This window comes from Fundulus heteroclitus, unplaced genomic scaffold (assembly GCF_011125445.2).
Source record: "Fundulus heteroclitus isolate FHET01 unplaced genomic scaffold, MU-UCD_Fhet_4.1 scaffold_347, whole genome shotgun sequence".
Lineage (NCBI taxonomy): Eukaryota > Metazoa > Chordata > Actinopteri > Cyprinodontiformes > Fundulidae > Fundulus > Fundulus heteroclitus.
In genome coordinates, this window is record NW_023396757.1 from 1 (window position 1) to 18,295 (window position 18,295).

The following is an 18,295-nucleotide window of genomic DNA, read 5'->3' on the forward strand; positions in this document are numbered from 1 at the left end:
GGACTATTGTATAGCAATAAAAAAAAGTCTTTGAACAGAATTACAACAATAGCTTTAAGTAGGCACAATGTCATGTGGGCGGTATGGCTGTGTGATGAAAGACATTGTCGGAGCACCTTCTGATTTTGGCAGCCAGCAATCCCTGATGGTCTAGTGGTCAGGATTCAGCGCTTTCACCGCTGTGGCCCCGGGTTCGATTCCGGTCAGGGAAGTCTTGTTAGCTTTGCCTCCAGGTCTTGTAGCTTGACTTTCGTCTAAACATAGTTGTTGGTGGCAGCAGTTTTCCTCAACGTACACACAAGGTGAAACTCTTAATTCTGTGTAGATAAATGGTGATTTTTCAAGTAAAAAGTCACCTTGTGTTTGTCAAGCAAAGTAAAGGAGTGCCATATTTTGACTTAGACACAAAATACCCCACTCCTCGAATAACTAATTGACCTCTTTACCCAACAAAAACATTTAGTACAACAAGCCTTGAGGATTGACTTTGGACACCACTCCTATAGATATGTTTAAAACTTAAGCCACCACAATGCCAAGCTCCAGTTAAGGCTGCAGAATGGAAGACATTGCTGGAACGCCTTCTGAACTTGGCAAGCATCGCATCCCTGATGGTCTAGTGGTCAGGATTCGGCGCTCTCACCGCCGCGGCCCGGGTTCGATTCCCGTCAGGGAATGTCCTGTAGGTATTACCGGTCAGAATTTGTGGTTAGATTTGAAGCATTGATGGTATTCATCAACCACTTGAAGAAATCACAAATGCTCACAACCTTAACCCTATGAAAGAACAGTGAAATATCAAGTCCCCTGAAGAAAGTCTAACTAAAGTTGGAAAGTAAACAGCCTGTACCTGGACTGTATCTCCAGCTAAGAGTTAAACTGCAAAGTTCTTCTCCTTAAAAAACCATAGACCTGACATGTCCATCTGCAGTCCTCCAGGGTTGGTCTATTAGACCAGCTCCAACACATCTGATCTAAATGAATCATTTACCTTCTCAGTCTGTCTTCAAGGCCTGCAGAATCCTACTAATTAAGCAGTCATTAGGTTCAGCGGTGTTGAACCAGGACAAAACATGCAGGACACCGGCCCTTGATTGATGACTCTGGACACCACTGCTGTAGACATAAAATCATATTTAAAGGTAGGCTCGGCAATTTTCCAGACGTTTGCCAAAGTCCCTTTTTGAATAACTGTGCATGCGCAAGACCGTATGGCCTGCTCTTCCGCTCCTCAGGGGCATCACGTGAAAGAAATCTCACAAATCCACTGTGGTCTGGTGGCAGGTGAGGGTAGGACCAAATCTCTGACAAATCCCTTCTCTTCGGTGCAGATGGCAGGGATTGGTCAGAGTTTTTTCAGGCCTGCAGCTCCCACAGAGATGGATTTTTAACTTCCTTTTCCTGAATACATCATGTATTTATTACTTCCAGGACGGAAGGACTATTGTATAGCAAAAAAAGTCTTTCTGAACAGAATTACCAACAATAGCTTTAAGTAGGCACAATGTCATGTTGGCGGTATGGCTGTGTGATGAAAGACATTGTCGGAGCACCTTCTGATTTTGGCAGCCAGCACATCCCTGATGGTCTAGGGTCAGGATTCAGCGCTTTCACCGCTGTGGCCCGGGTTCGATTCCGGTCAGGGAAGTCTCTGTTAGCTTTGCCTCCAGGTCCTTGTAGCTTGACTTTGTCTAAACATAGTTGTTGGTGGCAAGCAGTTTTCCTCAACGTACACAAGGTGAAAAACTCTTAATTCTGTGTAGTGTGTATAAATGGTGATTTTTCAAGTAAAAAGTCACCTTGTGTTTGTCAAGCAAAGTAAAGGAGTGCCATATTTTGACTTAGACACAAAATACCCCACTCCTCGAATAACTAATTGACCTCTTTACCCAACATAAAACATTTAGTACAACAAGCCTTGAGGATTGACTTTGGACACCACTCCTATAGATATGTTTAAAACTTAAGCCACCACAATGCCAAGCTCCAGTTAAGGCTGCAGAATGGAAGACATTGCTGGAACGCCTTCTGAACTTGGCAAGCATCGCATCCCTGATGGTCTAGTGGTCAGGATTCGGCGCTCTCACCGCCGCGGCCCGGGTTCGATTCCCGGTCAGGGAATGTCCTGTAGGTATTTACCGGTCAGAATTTTGTGGTTAGATCTTTGAAGCATTGATGGTATTCATCAACCACTTGAAGCAACTCACAAACCTTAACCCTATGAAAGAACAGTGAAATATCAAGTCCCCTGAAGAAAGTCTAACTAAAGTTGGAAAGTAAACAGCCTGTACCTGGACTGTATCTCCAGCTAAGAGTAAACTAAATGCAAAGTTTCTTCTCCTTAAAAAACCATAGACCTGACATGTCCATCTGCAGTCCTCCAGGGTTGGTCTATTAGACCAGCTCCAACACATCTGATCTAAATGAATCATTTACCTTCTCAGTCTGTCTTCAAGGCCTGCAGAATCCTACTAATTAAGCAGTCATTAGGTTCAGCGGTGTTGAACCAGGACAAAAACATGCAGGACACCGGCCCTTGATTGATGACTCTGGACACCACTGCTGTAGACATAAAATCATATTTAAAGGTAGGCTCGGCAATTTTTCCAGACGTTTGCCAAAGTCCCTTTTTGAATAACTGTGCATGCGCAAGACCGTATGGCCTGCTCTTCCGCTCCTCAGGGGCATCACGTGAAAGAAATCTCACAAATCCACTGTGGTCTGGTGGCAGGTGAGGGTAGGACCAAATCTCTGACAAATCCCTTCTCTTCGGTGCAGATGGCAGGGATTGGTCAGAGTTTTTCAGGCCTGCAGCTCCCACAGAGATGGATTTTTTAACTTCCTTTCCTGAATACATCATGTATTTATTACTTCCAGGACGGAAGGACTATTGTATAGCAAAAAAAGTCTTTCTGAACAGAATTACCAACAATAGCTTTAAGTAGGCACAATGTCATGTTGGCGGTATGGCTGTGTGATGAAAGACATTGTCGGAGCACCTTCTGATTTTGGCAGCCAGCACATCCCTGATGGTCTAGTGGTCAGGATTCAGCGCTTTCACCGCTGTGGCCCGGGTTCGATTCCCGGTCAGGGAAGTCTCTGTTAGCTTTGCCTCCAGGTCCTTGTAGCTTGACTTTTGTCGTCTAAACATAGTTGTTGGTGGCAAGCAGTTTTCCTCAACGTACACAAGGTGAAAACCTCTTAATTCTGTGTAGATAAATGGTGATTTTTCAAGTAAAAAGTCACCTGTGTTTGTCAAGCAAAGTAAAGGAGTGCCATATTTTGACTTAGACACAAAATACCCCACTCCTCGAATAACTAATTGACCTCTTTACCCAACATAAAACATTTAGTACAACAAGCCTTGAGGATTGACTTTGGACACCACTCTATAGATATGTTTAAAACTTAAGCCACCACAATGCCAAGCTCCAGTTAAGGCTGCAGAATGGAAGACATTGCTGGAACGCCTTCTGAACTTGGCAAGCATCGCATCCCTGATGGTCTAGTGGTCAGGATTCGGCGCTCTCACCGCCGCGGCCCGGGTTCGATTCCCGGTCAGGAATGTCCTGTAGGTATTTACCGGTCAGAATTTTGTGGTTAGATCTTTGAAGCATTGATGGTATTCATCAACCACTTGAAGAAACAAACCTTCACAACTTAACCCTATGAAAGAACAGTGAAATATCAAGTCCCCTGAAGAAAGTCTAACTAAAGTTGGAAAGTAAACAGCCTGTACCTGGACTGTATCTCCAGCTAAGAGTTAAACTGCAAAGTTCTTCTCCTAAAAAAACCATAGACCTGACATGTCCATCTGCAGTCCTCCAGGGTTGGTCTATTAGACCAGCTCCAACACATCTGATCTAAATGAATCATTTACCTTCTCAGTCTGTCTTCAAGGCCTGCAGAATCCTACTAATTAAGCAGTCATTAGGTTCAGCGGTGTTGAACCAGGACAAAACATGCAGGACACCGGCCCTTGATTGATGACTCTGGACACCACTGCTGTAGACATAAAATCATATTTAAAGGTAGGCTCGGCAATTTTTCCAGACGTTTGCCAAAGTCCCTTTTTGAATAACTGTGCATGCGCAAGACCGTATGGCCTGCTCTTCCGCTCCTCAGGGGCATCACGTGAAAGAAATCTCACAAATCCACTGTGGTCTGGTGGCAGGTGAGGGTAGGACCAAATCTCTGACAAATCCCTTCTCTTCGGTGCAGATGGCAGGGATTGGTCAGAGTTTTTTCAGGCCTGCAGCTCCCACAGAGATGGATTTTTTAACTTCCTTTTCTCTGAATACATCATGTATTTATTACTTCCAGGACGGAAGGACTATTGTATAGCAAAAAAAGTCTTTCTGAACAGAATTACCAACAATAGCTTTAAGTAGGCACAATGTCATGTTGGCGGTATGGCTGTGTGATGAAAGACATTGTCGGAGCACCTTCTGATTATTGGCAGCCAGCACATCCCTGATGGTCTAGTGGGTCAGGATTCAGCGCTTTCACCGCTGTGGCCCGGGTTCGATTCCCGGTCAGGGAAGTCTCTGTTAGCTTTGCCTCCAGGTCCTTGTAGCTTGACTTTCGTCTAAACATAGTTGTTGGTGGCAAGCAGTTTTCCTCAACGTACACAAGGTGAAAACCTCTTAATTCTGTGTAGATAAATGGTGATTTTTCAAGTAAAAAGTCACCTTGTGTTTGTCAAGCAAAGTAAAGGAGTGCCATATTTTGACTTAGACACAAAATACCCCACTCCTCGAATAACTAATTGACCTCTTTACCCAACATAAAACATTTAGTACAACAAGCCTTGAGGATTGACTTTGGACACCACTCCTATAGATATGTTTAAAACTTAAGCCACCACAATGCCAAGCTCCAGTTAAGGCTGCAGAATGGAAGACATTGCTGGAACGCCTTCTGAACTTGGCAAGCATCGCATCCCTGATGGTCTAGTGGTCAGGATTCGGCGCTCTCACCGCCGCGGCCCGGGTTCGATTCCCTGTCAGGGAATGTCCTGTATGTATTTACCGGTCAGAATTTGTGGTTAGATCTTGAAGCATTGATGGTATTCATCAACCACTTGAAGAAATCACAAATGCTCACAACCTTAACCCTATGAAAGAACAGTGAAATATCAAGTCCCCTGAAGAAAGTCTAACTAAAGTTGGAATAGTAAACAGCCTGTACCTGGACTGTATCTCCAGCTAAGAAGTTAAACTGCAAAGTTTCTTCTCCTTAAAAAACCATAGACCTGACATGTCCATCTGCAGTCCTCCAGGGTTGGTCTATTAGACCAGCTCCAACACATCTGATCTAAATGAATCATTTACCTTCTCAGTCTGTCTTCAGGCCTGCAGAATCCTACTAATTAAGCAGTCATTAGGTTCAGCGGTGTTGAAACCAGGACAAAACATGCAGGACACCGGCCCTTGATTGATGACTCTGGACAACCACTGCGGTAGACATAAAATCATATTTAAAGGTAGGCTCGGCAATTTTTCCAGACGTTTGCCAAAGTCCCTTTTTGAATAACTGTGCATGCGCAAGACCGTATGGCCTGCTCTTCCGCTCCTCAGGGGCATCACGTGAAAGAAATCTCACAAATCCACTGTGGTCTGGTGGCAGGTGAGGGTAGGACCAAATCTCTGACAAATCCCTTCTCTTCGGTGCAGAATGGCAGGGATTGGTCAGAGTTTTTTCAGGCCTGCAGCTCCCACAGAGATGGATTTTTTAACTTCCTTTTCCTGAATACATCATGTATTTATTACTTCCAGGACGGAAGGACTATTGTATAGCAAAAAAAGTCTTTCTGAACAGGAATTACCAACAATAGCTTTAAGTAGGCACAATGTCATGTTGGCGGTATGGCTGTGTGATGAAAGACATTGTCAGAGCACCTTCTGATTTAGGCAGCCAGCACATCCCTGATGGTCTAGTGGTCAGGATTCAGCGCTTTCACCCGCTGTGGCCCCGGGTTCGATTCCCGGTCAGGGAAGTCCTCTTTAGCTTTGCCTCCAGGTCCTTGTAGCTTGACTTTCGTCTAAACACAGTTGTTGGTGGGCAAGTAGTTTTCCTCAACGTACACAAGGTGAAAACCTCTTAATTCTGTGTAGATAAATGGTGATTTTTCAAGTAAAAAGTCACCTTGTGTTTGTCAAGCAAAGTAAAGGAGTGCCATATTTTGACTTAGACACAAAATACCCCACTCCTCGAATAACTAATTGACCTCTTTACCCAACATAAAACATTTAGTACAACAAGCCTTGAGGATTGACTTTGGACACCACTCCTATAGATATGTTTAAAACTTAAGCCACCACAATGCCAAGCTCCAGTTAAGGCTGCAGAATGGAAGACATTGCTGGAACGCCTTCTGAACTTGGCAAGCATCGCATCCCTGATGGTCTAGTGGTCAGGATTCGGCGCTCTCACCGCCGCGGCCCGGGTTCGATTCCCGGTCAGGGAATGTCCTGTAGGTATTTACCGGTCAGAATTTTGTGGTTAGATCTTTGAAGCATTGATGGTATTCATCAACCACTTGAAGAAATCACAAATGCTCACAACCTTAACCCTATGAAAGAACAGTGAAATATCAAGTCCCCTGAAGAAAGTCTAACTAAAGTTGGAAAGTAAACAGCCTGTACCTGGACTGTATCTCCAGCTAAGAGTTAAACTGCAAAGTTTCTTCTCCTTAAAAAACCATAGACCTGACATGTCCATCTGCAGTCCTCCAGGGTTGGTCTATTAGACCAGCTCCAACACATCTGATCTAAATGAATCATTTACCTTCTCAGTCTGTCTTCAAGGCCTGCAGAATCCTACTAATTAAGCAGTCATTAGGTTCAGCGGTGTTGAACCAGGACAAAACATGCAGGACACCGGCCCTTGATTGATGACTCTGGACACCACTGCTGTAGACATAAAATCATATTTAAAGGTAGGCTCGGCAATTTTTCCAGACGTTTGCCAAAGTCCCTTTTTGAATAACTGTGCATGCGCAAGACCGTATGGCCTGCTCTTCCGCTCCTCAGGGGCATCACGTGAAAGAAATCTCACAAATCCACTGTGGTCTGGTGGCAGGTGAGGGTAGGACCAAATCTCTGACAAATCCCTTCTCTTGGTGCAGATGGCAGGGATTGGTCAGAGTTTTTCAGGCCTGCAGCTCCCACAGAGATGGATTTTTAACTTCCTTTTCCTGAATACATCATGTATTTATTACTTCCAGGACGGAAGGACTATTGTATAGCAAAAAAAGTCTTTCTGAACAGAATTACCAACAATAGCTTTAAGTAGGCACAATGTCATGTTGGCGGTATGGCTGTGTGATGAAAGACATTGTCGGAGCACCTTCTGATTTTGGCAGCCAGCACATCCCTGATGGTCTAGTGGTCAGGATTCAGCGCTTTCACCGCTGTGGCCGGGTTCGATTCCCGGTCAGGGAAGTCTCTGTTAGCTTGCCTCCAGGTCATTGTGCTTGACTTGTGTCTAAAAATAGTTGTTGGTGGCAAGAGTTTCCTAACGTACACAAGGTGAAAACTCTTAATTCTGTGTAGATAATGTGATTTTTCAAGTAAAAAGTCACCTTGGGTTGTAAGCGTAAAGGAGTGCCATATTTTGACTTAGACACAAATACCCACTCCTCGAATACTAATTGACCTCTTACCCAACATAAAACATTTAGTACACAAGCTTGAGGATGACTTTGACACCACTCCTATAGATATGTTTTAAACTTAAGCCACCACAATGCCAAGTCAGTTAAGGCTGCAGAATGGAAGACATTGTGGAACGCCTTCTGAACTTGGCAGCATTGCATCCCTGATGGTCTAGTGGTCAGGATTCAGCGCTTTTCACCGCTGTGGCCCGGGTTCGATTCCCGGTCAGGGAAGTCTGTTAGCTTTGCCTCCAGGTCCTTGTAGCTTGACTTTAGTCTAAACATGTGTGGTGGTAAGCAGTTTTCCTCAACGTACACAAGGTGAAAACTCTTAATTTGTGTAGATAAATGGTGATTGTGCAAGTAAAAAGTCACCTTGTGTTTGTCAAGCAAAGTAAAAGGAGTGCCATATTTTGACTTAGACAACAAATAACCCCACTCCTCAAATACTATTGACCTCTTTCCCAAAACATAAAACATTTAGTACAACAAGCCTTGAGGATTGACTTGGACACCACTCTTATAGATATGTTTAAAACTTAAGCCACCACAATGCCAAGCCGCCCAGTTAAGGCTTGCAGAATGGAAGACATGCTGGAACAGCACCTTCTGAACTTGGCAAAGCATCGCATCCCTGATGGTCTAGTGGTCAGGATTCGGCGCTCTCCACCGCCGCGGCCCGGGTTCGATTCCCGGTCAGGGAATGTCCTGTAGGTATTTAACCGGTCAGAATTTTGTGGTTAGATCTTTGAAGCATTGATGGTATTCAATCAACCACTTGAAGAAATCACAAATTGCTCACAACCTTAACCCTATGAAAGAACAGTGAAAATATCAAGTTCCCCTGAAGAAAAGTCTAACTAAAGTTGGAAAGTAAACAGCCTGTACCTGGACTGTATCTCCAGCTAAGAGTTTAAACTGCAAAGTTTCTTCTCCTTAAAAAAACCATAGACCTGACATGTCCATCTGCAGTCCTCCAGGGTTGGTCTATTAGACCAGCTCCAACACATCTGATCTAAATTAATCATGTACTTCTCAGTCTTGTCTTCAAGGCCTGCAGAATCCTACTAATTAAGCAGTCATTAGGTTCAGCGGTGTTGAACCAGGACAAAACATGCAGGACACCCGGCCCTTGATTGATGACTCTGGACACACTGCTGTAGACATAAAATCATATTTAAAGGTAGGCTCGGCAATTTTTCCAGACGTTTGCCAAAGTCCCTTTTTGAATAAGCTGTGCATGCGCAAGACCGTATGGCCCTGCTCTTTCCGCTCCTCAGGGGCAATCACGTGAAAGAAATCTCACAAATCCACTGTGGTCTGGTGGCAGGTGAGGGGTAGGACCAAATCTCTGACAAATCCCTTCTCTTCGGTGCAGATGGCAGGGATTGGTCAGAGTTTTTTCAGGCCTGCAGCTCCCACAGAGATGGATTTTTAACTTCCTTTTCCTGAATACATCATGTATTTATTACTTCCAGGACGGAAGGACTATTGTATAGCAAAAAAAAGTCTTTCTGAACAGAATTACCAACAATAGCTTTAAGTAGGCACAATGTCATGTTGGCGGTATGGCTGTGTGATGAAAGACATTGTCGGAGCACCTTCTGATTTTGGCAGCCAGCACATCCCTGATTGTCTAGTGGTCAGGATTCAGCGCTTTCACCGCTGGGGCCCGGGTTTCGATTCCCGGTCAGGGAAGTCTCTGTTAGCTTTGCCTCCAGGTCCTTGTAGCTTGACTTTCGTCTAAACATAGTTGTTGGTGGTAAGCAGTTTTCCTCAACGTACAACAAGGTGAAAACCTCTTAATTCTGTGTAGATAAATGGTGATTTTTCAAGTAAAAAGTCACCTTGTGTTTGTCAAGTAAAGGAGTGCCATATTTTGACTTAGACACAAAATACCCCACTCCTCGAATAACTAATTGACCTCTTTACCCAACATAAAACATTTAGTACAACAAGCCTTGAGGATTGACTTTGGACACCACTCTTATAGATATGTTTAAAACTTAAGCCACCACAATGCCAAGCTCCAGTTAAGGCTGCAGAATGGAAGACATTGCTGGAACGCCTTCTGAACTTGGCAAGCATCGCATCCCTGATGGTCTAGTGGTCAGGATTCGGCGCTCTCACCGCCGCGGCCCGGGTTCGATTCCTGGTCAGGGAATGTCCTGTAGGTATTTACCGGTCAGAATTTTGTGGTTAGATCTTTGAAGCATTGATGGTATTCATCAACCACTTGAAGAAATCACAAATGCTCACAACCTTAACCCTATGAAAGAACAGTGAAATATCAAGTCCCCTGAAGAAAGTCTAACTAAAGTTGGAAAGTAAACAGCCTGTACCTGGACTGTATCTCCAGCTAAGAGTTAAACTGCAAAGTTTCTTCTCCTTAAAAAACCATAGACCTGACATGTCCATCTGCAGTCCTCCAGGGTTGGTCTATTAGACCAGCTCCAACACATCTGATCTAAATGAATCATTTACCTTCTCAGTCTGTCTTCAAGGCCTGCAGAATCCTACTAATTAAGCAGTCATTAGGTTCAGCGGTGTTGAACCAGGACAAAACATGCAGGACACCGGCCCTTGATTGATGACTCTGGACACCACTGCTGTAGACATAAAATCATATTTAAAGGTAGGCTCGGCAATTTTTCCAGACGTTTGCCAAAGTCCCTTTTTGAATAACTGTGCATGCGCAAGACCGTATGGCCTGCTCTTCCGCTCCTCAGGGGCATCACGTGAAAGAAATCTCACAAATCCACTGTGGTCTGGTGGCAGGTGAGGGTAGGACCAAATCTCTGACAAATCCCTTCTCTTCGGTGCAGATGGCAGGGATTGGTCAGAGTTTTTTCAGGCCTGCAGCTCCCACAGAGATGGATTTTTAAACTACCTTTTCCTGAATACATCATGTATTTATTACTTCCAGGACGGAAGGACTATTGTATAGCAAAAAAAGTCTTTCTGAACAGAATTACCAACAATAGCTTTAAGTAGGCACAATGTCATGTTGGTGGTATGGCTGTGTGATGAAAGACATTGTCGGAGCACCTTCTGATTTTGGCAGCCAGCACATCCCTGATGGTCTAGTGGTCAGGATTCAGCGCTTTCACCGCTGTGGCCAGGGTTCGATTCCCGGTCAGGGAAGTCCTCTGTTAGCTTTGCCTCCAGGTCCTTGTAGCTTGACTTTCGTCTAAACATAGTTGTTGGTGGTAAGCAGTTTTCCTCAACATACACAAGGTGAAAACCTCTTAATTCTGTGTAGATAAATGGTGATTTTTCAAGTAAAAAGTCACCTTGTGTTTGTCAAGCAAAGTAAAGGAGTGCCATATTTTGACTTAGACACAAAATACCCCACTCCTCAAATAACTAATTGACCTCTTTACCCAACATAAAACATTTAGTACAACAAGCCTTGAGGATTGACTTTGGACACCACTCTTATAGATATGTTTAAAACTTAAGCCACCACAATGCCAAGCTCCAGTTAAGGCTGCAGAATGGAAGACATTGCTGGAACGCTTCTGAACTTGGCAGCATCGCATCCCTGATGGTCTAGTGGTCAGGATTCGGCGCTCTCACCGCCGCGGCCCGGGTTCGATTCCCGGTCAGGGAATGTCCTGTAGGTATTTACCGGTCAGAATTTTGTGGTTAGATCTTTGAAGCATTGATGGTATTCATCAACCACTTGAAGAAATCACAAATGCTCACAACCTTAACCCTATGAAAGAACAGTGAAATATCAAGTCCCCTGAAGAAAGTCTAACTAAAGTTGGAAAGTAAACAGCCTGTACCTGGACTGTATCTCCAGCTAAGAGTTAAACTGCAAAGTTTCTTCTCCTTAAAAAACCATAGACCTGACATGTCCATCTGCAGTCCTCCAGGGTTGGTCTATTAGACCAGCTCCAACACATCTGATCTAAATGAATCATTTACCTTCTCAGTCTGTCTTCAAGGCCTGCAGAATCCTACTAATTAAGCAGTCATTAGGTTCAGCGGTGTTGAACCAGGACAAAACATGCAGGACACCGGCCCTTGATTGATGACTCTGGACACCACTGCTGTAGACATAAAATCATATTTAAAGGTAGGCTCGGCAATTTTTCCAGACGTTTGCCAAAGTCCCTTTTTGAATAACTGTGCATGCGCAAGACCGTATGGCCTGCTCTTCCGCTCCTCAGGGGCATCACGTGAAAGAAATCTCACAAATCCACTGTGGTCTGGTGGCAGGTGAGGGTAGGACCAAATCTCTGACAAATCCCTTCTCTTCGGTGCAGATTGGCAGGGATTGGTCAGAGTTTTTTCAGGCCTGCAGCTCCCACAGAGATGGATTTTTAACTTCCTTTTCCTGAATACATCATGTATTTATTACTTCCAGGACGGAAGGACTATTGTATAGCAAAAAAAGTCTTTCTGAACAGAATTACCAACAATAGCTTTAAGTAGGCACAATGTCATGTTGGCGGTATGGCTGTGTGATGAAAGACATTGTCGGAGCACCTTCTGATTTTGGCAGCCAGCACATCCCTGATGGTCTAGTGGTCAGGATTCAGCGCTTTCACCGCTGTGGCCCGGGTTCGATTCCCGGTCAGGGAAGTCTCTGTTATCTTTGCCTCCAGGTCCTTGTAGCTTGACTTTCGTCTAAACATAGTTGTTGGTGGTAAGTAGTTTTCCTCAACATACACAAGGTGAAAACCTCTTAATTCTGTGTAGATAGATGGTGATTTTTCAAGTAAAAAGTCACCTTGTGTTTGTCAAGCAAAGTAAAGGAGTGCCATATTTTGACTTAGACACAAAATACCCCACTCCTCGAATAAACTAATTGACCTCTTTACCCAACATAAAACATTTAGTACAACAAGCCTTGGGGATTGACTTTGGACACCACTCTTATAGATATGTTTAAAAACTTAAGCCACCACAATGCCAAGCTCCAGTTAAGGCTGCAGAATGGAAGACATTGCTGGAACGCCTTCTGAACTTGGCAAGCATCGCATCCCTGATGGTCTAGTGGTCAGGATTCGGCGCTCTCACCGCCGCGGCCCGGGTTCGATTCCCGGTCAGGGAATGTCCTGTAGGTATTTACCGGTCAGAATTTTGTGGTTAGATCTTTGAAGCATTGATGGTATTCATCAACCAGTTGAAGAAATCACAAATGCTCACAACCTTAACCCTATGAAAGAACAGTGAAATATCAAGTCCCCTGAAGAAAGTCTAACTAAAGTTGGAAAGTAAACAGCCTGTACCTGGACTGTATCTCCAGCTAAGAGTTAAACTGCAAAGTTTCTTCTCCTTAAAAAAACCATAGACCTGACATGTCCATCTGCAGTCCTCCAGGGTTGGTCTATTAGACCAGCTCCAACACATCTGATCTAAATGAATCATTTACCTTCTCAGTCTGTCTTCAGGCCTGCAGAATCCTACTAATTAAGCAGTCATTAGGTTCAGCGGTGTTGAACCAGGACAAAACATGCAGGACAACCGGCCCTTGATTGATGACTCTGGACACCACTGCTGTAGACATAAAATCATATTTAAAGGTAGGCTCGGCAATTTTTCCAGACGTTTGCCAAAGTCCCTTTTGAATAACTGTGCATGCGCAAGACCGTATGGCCTGCTCTTCCGCTCCTCAGGGGCATCACGTGAAAGAAATCTCACAAATCCACTGTGGTCTGGTGGCAGGTGAGGGTAGGACCAAATCTCTGACAAATCCCTTCTCTTCGGTGCAGATGGCAGGGATTGGTCAGAGTTTTTTCAGGCCTGCAGCTCCCACAGAGATGGATTTTTTAACTTCCTTTTCCTGAATACATCATGTATTTATTACTTCCAGGACGGAAGGACTATTGTATAGCAAAAAAAGTCTTTCTGAACAGAATTACCAACAATAGCTTTAAGTAGGCACAATGTCATGTTGGCGGTATGGCTGTGTGATGAAAGACATTGTCGGAGCACCTTCTGATTTTGGCAGCCAACACATCCCTGATGGTCTAGTGGTCAGGATTCAGCGCTTTCATCACCGCTGGGGCCCGGTTCGATTCCCGGTCAGGGAAGTCTCTGTTAGCTTTGCCTCCAGGTCCTTGTAGCTTGACTTTCGTCTAAACATAGTTGTTGGTGGTAAGCAGTTTTCCTCAACGTACACAAGGTGAAAACCTCTTAATTCTCGTAAGCAGTTTTCCTCAACGTACACAAGGTGAAAACCTCTTAATTCTGTGTAGATAAATGGTGATTTTTCAAGTAAAAAGTCACCTTGTGTTTGTCAAGCAAAGTAAAGGAGTGCCATATTTTGATTTAGACACAAAATACCCCACTCCTCGAATAAACTAATTGACCTCTTTACCCAACATAAAACATTTAGTACAACAAGCCTTGAGGATTGACTTTGGACAACCACTCTTATAGATATGTTTAAAACTTAAGCCACCACAATGCCAAGCTCCAGTTAAGGCTGCAGAATGGAAGACATTGCTGGAACGCCTTCTGAACTTGGCAAGCATCGCATCCCTGATGGTCTAGTGGTCAGGATTCGGCGCTCTCACCGCCGCGGCCCGGGTTCGATTCCCGGTCAGGGAATGTCCTGTAGGTATTTACCGGTCAGAATTTGTGGTTAGATCTTTGAAGCATTGATGGTATTCATCAACCACTTGAAGAAATCACAAATGCTCACAACCTTAACCATATGAAAGAACAGTGAAATATCAAGTCCCCTGAAGAAAGTCTAACTAAAGTTGGAAAGTAAACAGCCTGTACCTGGACTGTATCTCCAGCTAAGAGTTAAACTGCAAAGTTTCTTCTCCTTAAAAAAACCATAGACCTGACATGTCCATCTGCAGTCCTCCAGGGTTGGTCTATTAGACCAGCTCCAACACATCTGATCTAAATGAATCATTTACCTTCTCAGTCTGTCTTCAAGGCCTGCAGAATCCTACTAATTAAGCAGTCATTAGGTTCAGCGGTGTTGAACCAGGACAAAACATGCAGGACACCGGCCCTTGATTGATGACTCTGGACACCACTGCTGTAGACATAAAATCATATTTAAAGGTAGGCTCGGCAATTTTTCCAGACGTTTGCCAAAGTCCCTTTTTGAATAACTGTGCATGCGCAAGACCGTATGGCCTGCTCTTCCGCTCCTCAGGGGCATCACGTGAAAGAAATCTCACAAATCCACTGTGGTCTGGTGGCAGGTGAGGGTAGGACCAAATCTCTGACAAATCCCTTCTCTTCGGTGCAGATGGCAAGGATTGGTCAGAGTTTTTTCAGGCCTGCAGCTCCCACAGAGATGGATTTTTTAACTTCCTTTTCCTGAATACATCATGTATTTATTACTTCCAGGACGGAAGGACTATTGTATAGCAAAAAAAGTCTTTCTGAACAGAATTACCAACAATAGCTTTAAGTAGGCACAATGTCATGTTGGCGGTATGGCTGTGTGATGAAAGACATTGTCGGAGCACCTTCTGATTTTGGCAGACAACACATCCCTGATGGTCTAGTGGTCAGGATTCAGCGCTTTCACCGCTGGGGCCCGGGTTCGATTCCCGGTCAGGGAAGTCTCTGTTAGCTTTGCCTCCAGGTCCTTGTAGCTTGACTTTCGTCTAAACATAGTTGTTGGTGGTAAGCAGTTTTCCTCAACGTACACAAGGTGAAAACCTCTTAATTCTGTGTAGATAAATGGTGATTTTTCAAGTAAAAAGTCACCTTGTGTTTGTCAAGCAAAGTAAAGGAGTGCCATATTTTGATTTAGACACAAAATACCCCACTCCTCGAATAACTAATTGACCTCTTTACCCAACATAAAACATTTAGTACAACAAGCCTTGAGGATTGACTTTGGACACCACTCTTATAGATATGTTTAAAACTTAAGCCACCACAATGCCAAGCTCCAGTTAAGGCTGCAGAATGGAAGACATTGCTGGAACGCCTTCTGAACTTGGCAAGCATCGCATCCCTGATGGTCTAGTGGTCAGGATTCGGCGCTCTCACCGCCGCGGCCCGGGTTCGATTCCCGGTCAGGGAATGTCCTGTAGGTATTTACCGGTCAGAATTTTGTGGTTAGATCTTTGAAGCATTGATGGTATTCATCAACCAGTTGAAGAAATCACAAATGCTCACAACCTTAACCCTATGAAAGAACAGTGAAATATCAAGTCCCCTGAAGAAAGTCTAACTAAAGTTGGAAAGTAAACAGCCTGTACCTGGACTGTATCTCCAGCTAAGAGTTAAACTGCAAAGTTTCTTCTCCTTAAAAAACCAAAGACCTGACATGTCCATCTGCAGTCCTCCAGGGTTGGTCTATTAGACCAGCTCCAACACATCTGATCTAAATGAATCATTTACCTTCTCAGTCTGTCTTCAAGGCCTGCAGAATCCTACTAATTAAGCAGTCATTAGGTTCAGCGGTGTTGAACCAGGACAAAACATGCAGGACACCGGCCCTTGATTGATGACTCTGGACACCACTGCTGTAGACATAAAATCATATTTAAAGGTAGGCTCGGCAATTTTTCCAGACGTTTGCCAAAGTCCCTTTTTGAATAACTGTGCATGCGCAAGACCGTATGGCCTGCTCTTCCGCTCCTCAGGGGCATCACGTGAAAGAAATCTCACAAATCCACTGTGGTCTGGTGGCAGGTGAGGGTAGGACCAAATCTCTGACAAATCCCTTCTCTTCGGTGCAGATGGCAGGGATTGGTCAGAGTTTTTTCAGGCCTGCAGCTCCCACAGAGATGGATTTTTTAACTTCCTTTTCCTGAATACATCATGTATTTATTACTTCCAGGACGGAAGGACTATTGTATAGCAAAAAAAGTCTTTCTGAACAGAATTACCAACAATAGCTTTAAGTAGGCACAATGTCATGTTGGCGGTATGGCTGTGTGATGAAAGACATTGTCGGAGCACCTTCTGATTTTGGCAGCCAACACATCCCTGATGGTCTAGTGGTCAGGATTCAGCGCTTTCACCGCTGGGGCCCGGGTTCGATTCCCGGTCAGGGAAGTCTCTGTTAGCTTTGCCTCCAGGTCCTTGTAGCTTGACTTTCGTCTAAACATAGTTGTTGGTGGTAAGCAGTTTTCCTCAACGTACACAAGGTGAAAACCTCTTAATTCTCGTAAGCAGTTTTCCTCAACGTACACAAGGTGAAAACCTCTTAATTCTGTGTAGATAAATGGTGATTTTTCAAGTAAAAAGTCACCTTGTGTTTGTCAAGCAAAGTAAAGGAGTGCCATATTTTGATTTAGACACAAAATACCCCACTCCTCGAATAACTAATTGACCTCTTTACCCAACATAAAACATTTAGTACAACAAGCCTTGAGGATTGACTTTGGACACCACTCTTATAGATATGTTTAAAACTTAAGCCACCACAATGCCAAGCTCCAGTTAAGGCTGCAGAATGGAAGACATTGCTGGAACGCCTTCTGAACTTGGCAAGCATCGCATCCCTGATGGTCTAGTGGTCAGGATTCGGCGATCTCACCGCCGCGGCCCGGGTTCGATTCCCGGTCAGGGAATGTCCTGTAGGTATTTACCGGTCAGAATTTTGTGGTTAGATCTTTGAAGCATTGATGGTATTCATCAACCACTTGAAGAAATCACAAATGCTCACAACCTTAACCCTATGAAAGAACAGTGAAATATCAAGTCCCCTGAAGAAAGTCTAACTAAAGTTGGAAAGTAAACAGCCTGTACCTGGACTGTATCTCCAGCTAAGAGTTAAACTGCAAAGTTTCTTCTCCTTAAAAAACCATAGACCTGACATGTCCATCTGCAGTCCTCCAGGGTTGGTCTATTAGACCAGCTCCAACACATCTGATCTAAATGAATCATTTACCTTCTCAGTCTGTCTTCAAGGCCTGCAGAATCCTACTAATTAAGCAGTCATTAGGTTCAGCGGTGTTGAACCAGGACAAAACATGCAGGACACCGGCCCTTGATTGATGACTCTGGACACCACTGCTGTAGACATAAAATCATATTTAAAGGTAGGCTCGGCAATTTTTCCAGACGTTTGCCAAAGTCCCTTTTTGAATAACTGTGCATGCGCAAGACCGTATGGCCTGCTCTTCCGCTCCTCAGGGGCATCACGTGAAAGAAATCTCACAAATCCACTGTGGTCTGGTGGCAGGTGAGGGTAGGACCAAATCTCTGACAAATCCCTTCTCTTCGGTGCACATGGCAGGGATTGGTCAGAGTTTTTTCAGGCCTGCAGCTCCCACAGAGATGGATTTTTTAACTTCCTTTTCCTGAATACATCATGTATTTATTACTTCCAGGACGGAAGGACTATTGTATAGCAAAAAAAGTCTTTCTGAACAGAATTACCAACAATAGCTTTAAGTAGGCACAATGTCATGTTGGCAGTATGGCTGTGTGATGAAAGACATTGTCGGAGCACCTTCTGATTTTGGCAGCCAGCACATCCCTGATGGTCTAGTGGTCAGGATTCAGTGCTTTCACCGCTGTGGCCCGGGTTCGATTCCCGGTCAGGGAAGTCTCTGTTAGCTTTGCCTCCAGGTCCTTGTACCTTGACTTTCGTCTAAACATAGTTGTTGGTGGTAAGCAGTTTTCCTCAACGTACACAAGGTGAAAACCTCTTAATTCTCGTAAGCAGTTTTCCTCAACGTACACAAGGTG

At 44.2% G+C, this 18,295-nt stretch overlaps 17 non-coding genes across 17 annotated transcripts; all 17 read left to right on the forward strand.

Annotated features, from left to right (window-relative positions):
* Positions 1-139: 139 nt before the first annotated feature.
* Positions 140-211, forward strand: trnae-uuc. Its single transcript has one exon. It is a non-coding gene; the product is annotated as a tRNA-Glu (tRNA).
* A 1,838-nt stretch (positions 212-2,049) lies between these two features.
* On the forward strand, positions 2,050-2,121 carry trnae-cuc. The gene has a single exon. It is a non-coding gene; the product is annotated as a tRNA-Glu (tRNA).
* Positions 2,122-3,023: 902 nt separating this feature from the next.
* Positions 3,024-3,095, forward strand: trnae-uuc. The gene has a single exon. It is a non-coding gene; the product is annotated as a tRNA-Glu (tRNA).
* A 1,375-nt stretch (positions 3,096-4,470) lies between these two features.
* Positions 4,471-4,543, forward strand: trnae-uuc. Its single transcript has one exon. It is a non-coding gene; the product is annotated as a tRNA-Glu (tRNA).
* Positions 4,544-5,924: 1,381 nt separating this feature from the next.
* Positions 5,925-5,998, forward strand: trnae-uuc. The gene has a single exon. It is a non-coding gene; the product is annotated as a tRNA-Glu (tRNA).
* Positions 5,999-6,397: 399 nt separating this feature from the next.
* Positions 6,398-6,469, forward strand: trnae-cuc. The gene has a single exon. It is a non-coding gene; the product is annotated as a tRNA-Glu (tRNA).
* A 905-nt stretch (positions 6,470-7,374) lies between these two features.
* On the forward strand, positions 7,375-7,445 carry trnae-uuc. Its single transcript has one exon. It is a non-coding gene; the product is annotated as a tRNA-Glu (tRNA).
* A 1,837-nt stretch (positions 7,446-9,282) lies between these two features.
* trnae-uuc lies at positions 9,283-9,355 on the forward strand. Its single transcript has one exon. It is a non-coding gene; the product is annotated as a tRNA-Glu (tRNA).
* Positions 9,356-10,729: 1,374 nt separating this feature from the next.
* On the forward strand, positions 10,730-10,801 carry trnae-uuc. The gene has a single exon. It is a non-coding gene; the product is annotated as a tRNA-Glu (tRNA).
* Positions 10,802-11,198: 397 nt separating this feature from the next.
* Positions 11,199-11,270, forward strand: trnae-cuc. Its single transcript has one exon. It is a non-coding gene; the product is annotated as a tRNA-Glu (tRNA).
* Positions 11,271-12,178: 908 nt separating this feature from the next.
* Positions 12,179-12,250, forward strand: trnae-uuc. Its single transcript has one exon. It is a non-coding gene; the product is annotated as a tRNA-Glu (tRNA).
* Positions 12,251-12,650: 400 nt separating this feature from the next.
* On the forward strand, positions 12,651-12,722 carry trnae-cuc. The gene has a single exon. It is a non-coding gene; the product is annotated as a tRNA-Glu (tRNA).
* A 1,430-nt stretch (positions 12,723-14,152) lies between these two features.
* trnae-cuc lies at positions 14,153-14,224 on the forward strand. The gene has a single exon. It is a non-coding gene; the product is annotated as a tRNA-Glu (tRNA).
* A 908-nt stretch (positions 14,225-15,132) lies between these two features.
* trnae-uuc lies at positions 15,133-15,204 on the forward strand. Its single transcript has one exon. It is a non-coding gene; the product is annotated as a tRNA-Glu (tRNA).
* A 398-nt stretch (positions 15,205-15,602) lies between these two features.
* trnae-cuc lies at positions 15,603-15,674 on the forward strand. Its single transcript has one exon. It is a non-coding gene; the product is annotated as a tRNA-Glu (tRNA).
* Positions 15,675-16,582: 908 nt separating this feature from the next.
* On the forward strand, positions 16,583-16,654 carry trnae-uuc. The gene has a single exon. It is a non-coding gene; the product is annotated as a tRNA-Glu (tRNA).
* Positions 16,655-18,080: 1,426 nt separating this feature from the next.
* Positions 18,081-18,152, forward strand: trnae-uuc. Its single transcript has one exon. It is a non-coding gene; the product is annotated as a tRNA-Glu (tRNA).
* The last annotated feature ends 143 nt before the right edge of the window (positions 18,153-18,295 follow it).